This window comes from Aegilops tauschii, chromosome 7 (genome assembly GCF_002575655.3).
Source record: "Aegilops tauschii subsp. strangulata cultivar AL8/78 chromosome 7, Aet v6.0, whole genome shotgun sequence".
Lineage (NCBI taxonomy): Eukaryota > Viridiplantae > Streptophyta > Magnoliopsida > Poales > Poaceae > Aegilops > Aegilops tauschii.
Genome location: NC_053041.3, coordinates 71,454,162 through 71,467,181, shown reverse-complemented (window position 1 = coordinate 71,467,181; position 13,020 = coordinate 71,454,162).

Genomic DNA, 13,020 nt, shown 5'->3' with positions numbered 1-13,020 from the left:
CTTATGATGATATAATGTACTTATCCTTCGAAATCGTTCCTGTGCATAGCCTGCTTTTTTGTGACTACCGAGTTAAAGGACAAGCTTGCACACATGAAGATCTTATTGTTCATCACATGAGTCAAAATAACATATACACATGTACGGTATCGGGCGCGGCGTGGCGCCGCGGGTTATGCTAGTACGTATAAGAGGGGGTTGAAGGAACTGAGAGAGATATAACAGGCACTGCCCTATTATTTTCTGTAGTTAACACTAGCACATATGTCCGTGTGTTGTAACGGGAGTAAAAATTAACCTGTTCACCGGTGTGACATGATAGCATCCAGAAGGTATCACATGACAAAGAGATGCACATCAAGCTCTAAAAGAAATGCATATCAATCAGACATTAATCACGCAACAACCCTTAACACGGGTGCTAAGGATCAATTAATTCTCCTTATAATCCTAATATCTACACTTAGTTAGTTTACACCTCCGCACCCCCAACTTGTAGCACACTGATTGACCTCGCTACGACAAGCGTCCAACTTGTACCAATGGCGGTCATCCTTGTTGTGTCCATGTGGTCGGCTTTGCTATGTTGTTTGTATGCCTTGTTGTCTTGGCAACGTTTATGTAATGGTTTTGCAGCACGGCGGTCGAACTTCCCAATAGAAAAATAATAGCGGCGACTGGTGTTACATTGAGTTGCTTCCGGATGTAGCAAGCAATTGTCCTTCCAACATTGTGTTCTGCTTTGAGAAACAACAGCGGGCCTAAAACGGTTGTGTATGTCGTTTACGGCAACAATGCTCGATCGAAAGTTACATGTAGATTAACCAGGTATTTTTTTTCAAAAAAGTAAAACTTGATAGCGGCAAAAACACCGAGAAATAAAAACATTCCCTTGCACATTGAAAAGGTTAACATGCCGCCCAAAAATCAAAGCTCACGGCAGGTCGTTTGCTTTTTCTTTTTTTCTTTTTTGAGTAGTTTGCGAGCGAGACCCGATTGATCCCATGCAAAGAAGGCAGCAGCATCTCTCGTGTTGCACACATCTCATGGGTTGTTTTGTTAGTGCGCATTAAGATTCAGCCATTACTCACCAGCTATATATACCACTCCAACCAGGTATCTTATATCTTTTGTTAGTTAGATTCAGCTATACCATACACCTATCGGACATGCAAGCACATCCTGAGCCTACAATCCGGCCATACTTCCCACATTTCCGTTTAGAGCCAACATTTAATTCGTTCGTTAGGCTCTATTCCAACAACTTCATTTAATTAGAGCCAACCTTAATCCCTTCACTCCTGCACAATACCCTTCATTGGGCTTGATGATTACTCGACAACTATCCGGCGTATATAAACTGGTGGGTTTTTGTGGATCAAAGCGAGCTGGAATAAATATACAAGCGAATCCTCTTCTATCTAGAAAAATGTCTGCGCTTTTAAATTTTTCAAAAGATGGTCGTGTTTTCATATTTGTACATAAATTAAAAAATGTTTTGGATTTTCAAAAAATATTCGTGTTTTCAAAAGTATGTTCAGAATGGTTTTGTCCTATTTTTTCACAACTTTTTTAAAATGTTCAGAATTTCAGGAAATGTTCCTGTTTTCAGAGATTGTTCACGAATCTTAAAAATGCTCATGTTTTCATTTTCAGGAGTTTCAACTAATGTTCCCATTTCCAAATTTGTTTGAAAATGTGTTAAAAGACGTGTTTTCAAATTTTGTTTGCTTTTTCTAAAATTGTTCGGAATGTTTTTGTTAAAAATTTTCACAACTTTTCAGAATTTCTATTGGAATTTCAAGAAAATGTTCCCGTCCCACAAATTGTTCAAATTAAAAAAAATGTTCATGTTTCAATTTCTTTTCCAGAGTATCAATTTTTCTTTGTGTTCCCAATTTTGTTTGCGTGTTTCAAAAAATGTTTGCGTTTCCACCTTTTGTTTCGGATTTTAAAAAATGTTCCTGTTTGAAAAAATTGTTCATGATTTTTGGAAAATGTTCATGTTTTTCAAAAATGTTTCATTTAAAAAAAATATGTTTACAAATTTTTAAAGTGTTTGCGCTTCACAAAAGATTCTGGTATTTTTTTCAAAAACTATTGCAACCGAAATTTAAAAAATATTCGTATCTGCACTGCTGATTAGCTCTTAATACTTTGCACTGCTTTGTAACCAATAAGGCTTGGTACGTCAACTGGTTGTTGTGTGATGTTTCTTATATCACATTCTGGGTTCGATCGCCACAAGGGCATCTTTTTTTGGAGCTACAGTATGTCAGTGCAGCCTATCACTGTGTCGGGGGAAATCGACACCTATGGAATCACTGGGGTCCCTTCTACAGTTGGCGGGCGCGAGGTTGTGAAAAGAGCGGGTCTGACAGGAAGCACACGGATCGTTTATCCAGGTTCGGGCCGCGGAGATGCGTAATACCCTAGTCCTGCTTTGGTGGATATATTTGAGCGTTCTTGTGTTCTTGAGCTAGCTACGGGGTGTGACTTGCCCAAAAGATCCGAATCCTTCTCCTGGTCGCCTCGGGCCTCCTTTTATAGGGGAAAGGGGTTGCCACAGCGGCACACAGGAGGTGGAAAGGTCTACAGTCGATGATTCTATCCTCTGGCACCGCCGGACTAACGCATTTAATGCACTGCCGACGTGCACCTCTCGCTTTATCGGGGACGGTAAGGAAGCACGTCCCAGCTGTCGCCGCCTCACCTGGCTTCGCCACGCGTCCGAGCTGACGAGGTGTCATGGCGCCACGTTGCCTGGCTGCTAGGCTGGCGCAGTGGTGGAGCCTTCACGAAAATCTGCATGCCACCACGCAGGTGCTTGCTGGGTTGGTGTAGAGGCCACACGTCGCCATGTAGGTGCCTGCCCAGCTGGTTGAGCTAGCAGCTGCATGGAGACAGCGATGGAGCCTTGGCAGGTGTGGGCCCTGTTGCAGCCCCGCTGATGTCCTCGGCAAGGGTCTTGCCGGGGCGCCGGCAAGGGCCTTGCCGTGGCGTCGTGGTCGTCCCCGACAAGGATCTTACCGGGGGTCTTGTGGATTTCCCCGGCCAGGATCCCGCTGGGGGTTGTCGTCTTCTGGTCCTCATCTGATCTTGTCTGTTCATGATCTTGACGAAGATCTGCATGCCACCACAGAAGCACCTCCCGAGCCTTGGTTCCAATGTAGTTGGTCGGTGGTGTTGGAACCCGCGGGCTCGAGGGTGGCCTGCTCTGCTGGCATCGGGCAAGTTGCCCCGGCAAGGCTCTTGCCGGGGCCCGGAGTTCACCTCGCCCCTTTGCTCTTTTGTGTTTCTTGGTCTTGGCGTTGCCTTTGGTCGCCTTGTGCTCCGGCCCCTTTTCTTCTGCTCTACTTAGTGTGGCCGTGGGCGCGGCTCCGACTGCCCGTGCACAAGTAAAGGGGTAAAAAAGGAGTGCCCCTACTTTTGTACACCGAAAGGAGCCCCCGGGCCTGGGCCACACATAAGCGCGACAAGTTGTTGGGCTAGGCCCAGAACGGTGCGCGGGCAGGCGGGGCGGATTTTTACTGCGGTAACTTTTTCGTTCGCTGCGCTTCCCCACGACCCGCGTTGAACGCGCGACGTGGAGGGTCGTGCGTGACGTGGGGGTCATGCGTGACGTTTGGGTCATGCGTGGGGCGGTTCCCGCACGCATGCGTCACATCATGGTAAAGAGGCGGCTCGCGCCTTCCCCATAAAAATAGGGAGGCGCAGACGCGCGGCTCATTTACTGAGAGGACTCGGGTTGTCGTCTTCAAGGCGGCCGCGCCCCACGATCACGTGGTGGGGAACGGTCGCCTCACCCGTCCCCTCGATCCTGCTCGCTCGCCACGTGTCCCCCATGCAGGCGGCAGGCGGTGGAGGCGGGAAACCGGGCCGTCGCTGATTGGGGCAGCGGGTCGGTCCCGATTCCCTGCGCCCCCGATGGTTGGATAGGTTGAGTGGGGTGGCCGAGCCCTGACCCCGCCCCTTTATAATAAGGGGGAGGGGATGTCATCCCACATTCTTCCAGCATCCGTCTCCTTCCACTTCTGCTCCTTTCTGCCATCTACCATGGCAAGAGGGGGCGCAGGTGAGGGAGTCCTGGATTAGGGGGTATCCGAATGGCCGGACTATATACTTTGGCCGGATTGATGAACCATGAAGGTACAAGACTCAAGACTTCGTCCCGTGTCCGGATGGGACTCTCCTTTCCGTGGAAGACAAGCTCAGCGATCCGGATAGTAGATCTCCTTCTTTGTAACCGACTCTGTGTAAACCCTAGCCCCCTCCGGTGTCTATATAAACCGGAGGGTTTGGTCCGTATAGGGACATTCATAATCATCATAGGCTAGCTCCTAGGGTTTAGCCTCTACGATCTCGTGGTAGATCAACTCTTGTAATACTCATATCATCAAGATCAATCAAGCAGGAAGTAGGGTTTTACCTCCATCGAGAGGGCCCGAACCTGGGTTTTGCCTCCTATTACCATTAGCCTTAGACGCACAAATCGGGACCCCCTACCCGAGATCCGCCGGTTTTGACACCGACATTGGTGCTTTCATTGAGAGTTCCTATGTGTCGTCGCTGCAAGGCTCAATGGCTCCCCTCGTTGTCAAGGACAACATCACCTCTGGGGGAGCACTGGCGATAGGCCAAACTCTCCGACTTGGCAGCTTCTTCATGATCGCCTGATCGGCTTCGGCGCCGACAAAGACCTCTCGGGTCGTCGAAAGCGGCCTCCACGTCAATTCGGAACTCACCGATCAGATGGATCCGATGGAGCTCTCTTCCCTCAATGAGCTTTTGGATCGCATCGCCGCTTTGGGAGTCGCTACAGACTATGACCGGATTGGGCTTAAACCCGATCAGAGGGATATTAAATCCCCGCCGGTCACCCACGAGATAGCGGTAGTGGAGGAGCCGCACATGGATTATCCCTCTATCTTGAGGACGAACTATGTCCGGATTGCCGAGCTCTCTGAGCCGGATACCCGTCCGTGGGAGGACATGACCGAGGCCCCGAACTTAGAATCGAGCAACAAGTCGAAAAAGTCGGGCAGCACTCCGGAGCCCGAGTCGTCAGGCCCGGAAGCTCCTCTGCCCCCGGGCGTTAGATCGGATCAGAATCCAGATTTAATTAATCCCGCCCACCCAGACTTAAGCCGTCTCTCCCATATAAGACAAGAGCCCCAAGAGACAGTACATCACTACTGGGCCAGATTCCTCCTTGTGATGAACAAGGTTAAGGACTGTCGCGAGGAGGACGCAATCTCACTTTTTTGCAAAAATTGCACGAGTAAGGGGATCCTTAATGCTATAAGTCGCCGTGACATAGTACACTTCGCCGACTTAGCTGCCATAGTACAAAAGTACTGTGCGATGGAAAGCGCCTGGAAAACCCAAGCAGACTTTTGGGATAATCCGGCTCTCACCAAACCCTCCCTCCGAACTAAAAGGGCAAACTCTCGCAAGTTACGCCACCCAATTCCCAAAAAACCAAAGCCCACTCCAGGGCGTGGAACCGTATTCGAAGAATGGCTCAAGGGGCCATGTAAAATTCACAGCACGCCGGACGCTACGCCAATGCACAGCCTTAGAACATGTTGGATACTCTGGCAGGTAGCAAAAAGCGGCAAGGATCTTTTGGTAAATCATAAAGCAGAGCAACATCCCGCCGAAGACAACAATGAGTTACTGACAGTCTTCGATACTTTCGCCTCAAATAATAGGCGCAAGCGAGCTCATAGAAGTTTTGCTGAAGTCCGCCACGTGGCAAAAATAAATCCGTGGAACGACACTGCTATAACCTTTAATTCCAGTGACGAACCTCAATTCCACACAGTTCAGGCACCATCCGCTTTGGTCCTTAGCCCAATCGTGGACGGCTTCCGACTCACTAAAGTACTCATGGACGGCGAAAGCAGATTAAACTTGATCTATGAGGAAGCACTCCACTAGAAGGAAATTGATAAAAGCCGCATCGAACAGAGCGGCACAACCTTCAGGGGAATCATCCCTAACTGGGAGGCACGGTGTGCGGGAAAAATCACACTCGATGTGGTATTCGGCACACCAGAGAATTACAGGTCCAAAGAAATCACATTCCAAGTGGCTCCGTGCAGCAGCGGATACCACGCCCTTTTAGGGCGGGACGCATTCACTAGCTTTGAAGCTATACCACATTACGGGTACATGAAGCTTAAAATGCCCGGACCCAATGGAATCATCACTCTAGCCAGTGATCCGGACATTGCACTCTGCGCCGAAAATAAAATGGCAGCACTAGCCCTGGAAGCACTATCCGAAGCCCTAGCAGCCAAAGAACTAACAACGCTGCGCGCCACAGTGGACAGGGACGACGTGATACTCGACAAACGACCCAAGTCCACCTCATTTAAACCTGCAGACGAGATAGTCAAATTCCAGGTCCACCCAACGGACCCCACGAAGACGGCTTCCATCGGGACACGGTTGAGCCCCACAATGGACGCCGCACTACGAGACTTCCTACGCGAGAATTGGGACATTTTCGCCTGGCATCCTTCGGACATGCCGGGCATCCCACGCAGGCTGGCCGAACACAGCCTCAATATACTGAAAGGATACAAGCCAGTCAAGCAGACTCTTAGGCGCTTCTCAAAGCCTAAACGGCAAGCCATGGCAGAAGAGCTAGCCAAGCTACTTGAGGCCGGATTCATCAGAGACATCAAGCATCCGGATTGGCTGGCAAATCTGGTGATGGTACCAAAGAAAGACAAATCCTGGCGCCTATGCGTCGATTTCAAAGACCTCAACAAGGCTTGCCCCAAGGATCCCTTCCCCCTCCCTCGCATCGACCAAATCATCGACGCCACCGCAGGACATGATTCACTATGTTTCCTCGACGCATACTCCGGATACCATCAAATAAAGATGGCAGAGTCCGACCAAGCCGCAACGGCCTTCATAACGCCATATGGTCCTTTCTGCTTCAACACTATGCCTTTCGGGCTTAAAAATGCCGGCGCAACCTATCAACGCATGATCCAAACATGCCTGGAGAAGCAAATCGGCAAAACAGTGGAGGCATATGTGGACGACGTGGTCATAAAAACAAGACACGTCGAAACCCTGATAGATGACTTGAGGCTTACGTTCGATAACCTCCGAAATATGACATCAAGCTAAACCCGGAAAAATGTGTTTTCGGCGTACCCTCCGGGAAGTTGCTCGGCTTCATTGTTTCCAATAGAGGAATTGAAGCAAATCCGGAAAAATCCGAGCTCTGTCGCAGCTGGCTATCCCAACAGACCTCAAGCATATACAGAAACTAGCCGGATGCGTGGCTGCATTAAGCCGCTTTATCTCCAGACTAGGAGAAAAGGCACTACCTCTTTATCGCCTTCTTCGACGAACCGAACACTTCGTGTGGACGGATGCAGCCGCGGCCGGACTAGAGGAAATAAAGACCCTATTGGCCAGTAATCCAGTCCTGACAGCGCCGAATATTGGCGAACCTATGCTACTATACATAGCGACGACACATCAGGTTGTAAGTGCAGTGCTCGTCGTCGAACAAGAAGCGGACGGATACAAGTTCCCGCTCCAAAAGCCGGTATATTATGTGTCCACCGTCCTCACTCCATGCAAATCCCGATACCCACACTATCAAAACATAGCGTACGCGGTCTTCATGGCATCCCGGAAACTACGACACTACTTTCAGGAGTGTTCGATTACGGTGGCCTCCGAAGTACTCCTCAACGACATAATCAACAACCGCGACGCCACGGGACGGATTTCTAAATGGGCCATCGAGCTCCTTCCGTTCGACATAACATACAAACCACGGCGAGCCATTAAGTCTCAAGTATTGGCCGACTTCGTCGCCGAATGGACAGAAGCCGAACTCCCTAAAGAGTACGGCGCGTACTCTAATTGGATCATGCACTTCAACGGCTCTAAAATGCTGGCCGGATTGGGGGCGGGTGTAGTCCTGACTTCCCCCACCGGGGACATGGTCCAGTACCTACTCCAAATATTATACACAGACTCCAACAACGCAGCCGAATACGAGGCTCTGTTACATGGTCTTCGGATGGCAGTCTCTATGGGCATTCAACGCCTAGAGGTGCACGGGGATTCAAACCTCGCAATATCACAAATAAACGGAGACTTTGATGCCAAGGATCCGAAAATGGCGGCCTACCGTAATGCCGTCCTCAAAATATCAGCTCGGTTCGAGGGGCTCGAATTCCACCATATGGCTCGAGAAAGCAATCAAGTGGCGGATATCCTCTCCCGCATTGGCGCTAAACGTGACCCTGTCCCACCTAATATATTCCTGGAAAGGCTGTTCAAACCATCCGTGGTATGGGAAGGGGAGGCCGGCAACACTAGTCCGGCCCCGAATACAACCCCAGATTCCGAACCATCTGATGTAATCGAAGGCTCTGCCACCGAAATAACACCTTCGGCCCAGGAAATCATGGCTGTAATTGCCTCGTGGACCGAGCCTTTCTTGGCCTACCTAAATAGGCAGGAGCTCCCTAAGGACCACAATGAAGCACGTTGTATTGTGCGGCGTTCAAAGGCCTATAAAGTCCATGAGGGAGAACTTTACAAGAAAAGCGCAACCGGAGTGCTTCAAAGATGCATCTCCGAAGACGAAGGGCGGCATCTCTTGGCCGAAATCCATGCCGGACTCGGCGGGCACCACGCTGCGGCTCGGGCACTTGTCAGCAAGGCCTTCCGTACAGGTTTCTATCGGCCGACAGCCCAAGCAGATGCATAGGACCTTGTCCAACGCTGCGTCGGTTGCCAGCTCTTTTCCAATCAGAGCCATATGCCCCCTACCGCTCTCCAAACAATCCCCATTACTTGGCCCTTCGCGGTCTGGGGGCTGGATATGGTCGGACCCCTTAAAAGGGGAAGCCATAAGAAAAAATACTTATTGGTCATGGTGGACAAGTTCACCAAATGGATAGAAGCCAAACCAGTTATAACGGCCGAATCCGGACCAGTGATAGATTTCATATCAGGGGTTGTACACCGTTACGGCGTCCCTCACAGCATCATCACTGACAATGGCTCAAACTTCACAGCCGACGAAATGAAAGCTTGGTGCGGCAAAATGGGCATTAAGCTCGATTACGCCTCTGTCTACCATCCCCAAACAATTGGCCAGGTCGAACGTGCAAATGGTCTCATTATGAGCAGCATCAAACCCAGACTAGTGCGGTCCTTGACAAAATCGGACACGCACTGGGTCGAGGAGCTCGACTCTGTACTCTGGGGGCTGCGGACCACGCCGAATCGCACTACCGGATACACACCATTTTTTATGGTGTACGGCGCAGAAGCAGTACTACCCTCCGACATAATACACGACTCACCTTGCGTACGCCTGTACGAAGAGAAGGAAGCCGAGTTAGATCGGCAGGACAACTTAGATGCCCTGGAGGAGGAGCGCGACGTGGCCAAAGCCCGTTCCGCATTCTATCAGCAACAGGCTCGACGATATCAAAGCAGAGAAGTGCGGGCCAAAACTTATAATATTGGCGAACTCGTTCTACGCCTACCAGAGAAGAAGAAGGACAAGCTCAAGCCTAAGTGGGAGGGTCCCTTCATTATTGTTAAAGTTCTCACCGGAGGAGCGTACCGCCTATGTAATGCTTCCGATAACAGACTCGAGCCGAACCCATGGAACGCGGCCAGACTCCGGAGATTCTACGCCTAAGTGCCGAACTCAGTGTTCGTCTCCTCAACCCCGCCCCTTTCAATTATGTTCCTCCCTTGTTTTTTTTCCTTTCTCGCCTTTTTCCCCACAATGTATTCAATACAGTGCGGATGTTCCGATCACTCCAATCGCACCACATGTGCAAACCATACCTGGGGGCTTCCTATACAGAAGCTAAATATAATTACTTTCATGGCATATTGCCTTTCACATATGTGTTCTTTCTCCATATGTGCCTTTTCTTCACCATTATATGCATCGATATGACTTAAGATGTGGCCATGCTGGGTTGCCTGGCTCTTGTGTTTATGCCCTAAGTTCCCGTTAATTCGGCTAGGGCATAAGGGGAGCACCTCTGCGATTGTTACTGCCGGTTGAGCCGGATGTGTACCTCAGACTGGGTGAAGCCGAAAGCTAGCGTTCTTAAGGGAATATTCGGTCGGTGAACAAAAGATGTTTCTTTCGTTTATCACAACGTGAATACCCAGATGGTTTTTATCCTGCGTTTTTGTTCGCAATCTGGACATGTACATCGATGCATGCGTACCCAGAGAAAGGAACCCCTAACGGAACTATTCTCTCTGGAAGATGTTTCTTACTACCCATGTAATATAACATAACTAGTTGGGTACTTGTCTGTTCAAGCACATATGACCCCTACGTCTGGTTTCCATGCATACCCCGGTTCTGCATAACTGAGTGGGTATTCGGATACACCCCGGACTGTCGGATCCGGGGGCTGAAGCGAAAAGGTCCGCCATGACAAATGATTTTAATCTGGCTAGGGACTACATGTGTCCATTGAATTACATAGTCACTTGGACTGACTATATTCTTACTCTATACCGTCCAACATGCTATCTAGCTTACAATCCTGTTGGGAATACTTTGCGGCTAACGCTACCTGGTCATACACCAAACTCACGGGAATTTCTTGCCCATCTGGCCCCGTCGGTCCGACTTCTGCCATATGGTTCGGGTCAAGCTTTGTGTAGCGCGTCTTCACCATGGCCCAGGGTTCCCTGGCACCTTGACGGCAGGCTGAAATCTTCCACAAATGGAAGCACCGCCGTGCTCCTTGGAGCATTTCCACAAGCTCCCCCATGCCTCTTGTCAAGGAAGTAGGTGGCCACAAGGCCTGGGCAATACCCTCCATCACCTGTCGAACACATTCGTGCAGCTGTGAGAGGTCCTGCAGCAAATCGCCTGTGGACCCGGGCATTTCCTCTTCGGGGTGGCCTGTCAGCATACCTACAGACATAACTCTGTTAAATCACTTCTTCGCCGAACTGTATAAAGATTCGTCTGAGAACTTACTAAAAATGCCGCGTCGAAGCCTCTTATTCTCCTTCACGGAGTCAGCGAGCTGGGCTCGAACATCTTGTAGTTCAACTCCTAGCAGGGTATGGGCAACCTGGAGTTTAATTTTCTCTTGGATAACCCGTGCAAGCACGCGTTCACCAGCCTCTAGCTGTCGTTGAACAGGTTGCCCATCCCCTGGGGCTATCTCCGGATTCACTTCGGGATTGCCTGCATAATCTATTGTTAGATTTGAGAACACGCCGAAGACTAACTGGAACATCTTATTACATTCTTGTTGCTCAAGACAAGTATTACCAGAAGAGGCCTTCTTGGTTTCCTCAACTTCAGCAACTGCGGCCCTTAGCTGGACCCTGCACTCCTCCAGCTCTTGAGTCAAATGGGTATTCTTCTTTGTAAGAACCTGGGCATACAATGATCCTTAAATCAGTTGTGCCAACTGTTTCAAGTCTCAGGGGCTACTGGTATACATAACTATCAGATTTTTTCTTACCTGTATATCTTTAAATACTGCTCCGTGGCTCTAGCAAGTCCACCTTGAGCAGCTCGGATGTACGCTTCTCCCGAGTTGAAGGCATTAAACGCCTCTTCGGAGAGATTTGGGTCGCGGAGTGCGGCCCGACGACGCCTGTGATTCATGGCGCTCCCCACCTCGGAAGTTGTGGCAGATATTTTATCCGCATCCTCTGTAGGAGGACTGTCCGGCATTGCCCCCACGTTGGCTTCCGCCCTTGAGTCTGGCTCTTGAGTTCGGCTAGTGGAGGCGTGGTTGGTAGGGTCGCCGGTTACAGTCCGGCGGGCACTTTTTCTGACAGGGGACAATGGACATTGTTATATTTTAAAGACGACAATCACGGAGCAGGTTTTAAATCATACCTTTGCGACGGCGTCTCGGTCCTGTCCGCCTTCTTCTTAAGCCTACCTGGCTTCGGCGCCCCTTGTTGGCAAGTCACCGTGGGTTCGGCACGGAGCCCCGATTTCCTTCCCTGTAAAATGCAATACATGTGCGGTGGGTGAAGTGCAAAGAAGGGATCCTCCTTGGAAGTCAGGACTCCGGTTTTACTTACATGCGATGCAGGGAGTAGGCCAGGATAATCGGCTATGATAGGCACCAGAGTACCGTCACGGCTCGCCTGGTAAAACGTCTTGTCGACGAGCTCTACGAATATTTCCGGATCTTCTTCGAGTCCGGGGTCGAGGGCCCTGTCGGGGTCCTCTGGCTGTGGGGCCGGGCTGTGAACCTCCTTCACGGCCCTTCGCAGTTCCTGTTATGAACTAGCATGGTAAATATTTGTGATAAGGAATGCGGGAATGAGTAAAGTTGTGTAAAAGATGGCGGCTCACCCAGCTTGGGGGTTGTACATGGAAAATCCATCCCTTGGTTTGATACGGGCAAACTCCTCTTCCTCTCCTTTGTACAGATCGGACAGTATTTTGGCCAGAGCGGTGGCAGAGTCCGGACCTTTACGACCGCGGCGGGTGGCATCGTTTTCTCCATTGAAGTGCCACATGGGTTGTCCTCGATACTGAAGTGGCTGCACCCCCCGCATTATACATATTGACATAACTTCGATTATTGCCAGTCCTGATTGGGCCAGCGTTCTTATCTTGCCAATCAGGTAAAGGACTTCTCTGTTATCTTCCGCCTGGGGGCTCCGAGGGCGCCAGCTGTGGCGTTTCTTCAATGGGGTGTCAGCAAACTCAGGAAGACCCATCTGAATAGGCTCCGGAAGGGGAACATCCTCCATGTAAAACCACTCCGAAGGCCAGTCTTCGGACACCTTCTTCGGGGTGCCGGACAGGTATCCGTTCTCGACGATACGCCATATTTCGGCTCCGCCCACTTGATATATTGATCCCTCCTGATTGCGAGGGACAAGGCAGAATAGCCTCTTCCATAGCTCGAAATGAGCTTCGCAGCCTAGAAATAGCTCGCATAGGGCAACATAACCTGCGATATGCAGTATGGAGGCGGGGGTAAAGTTATGCAGCTGGAG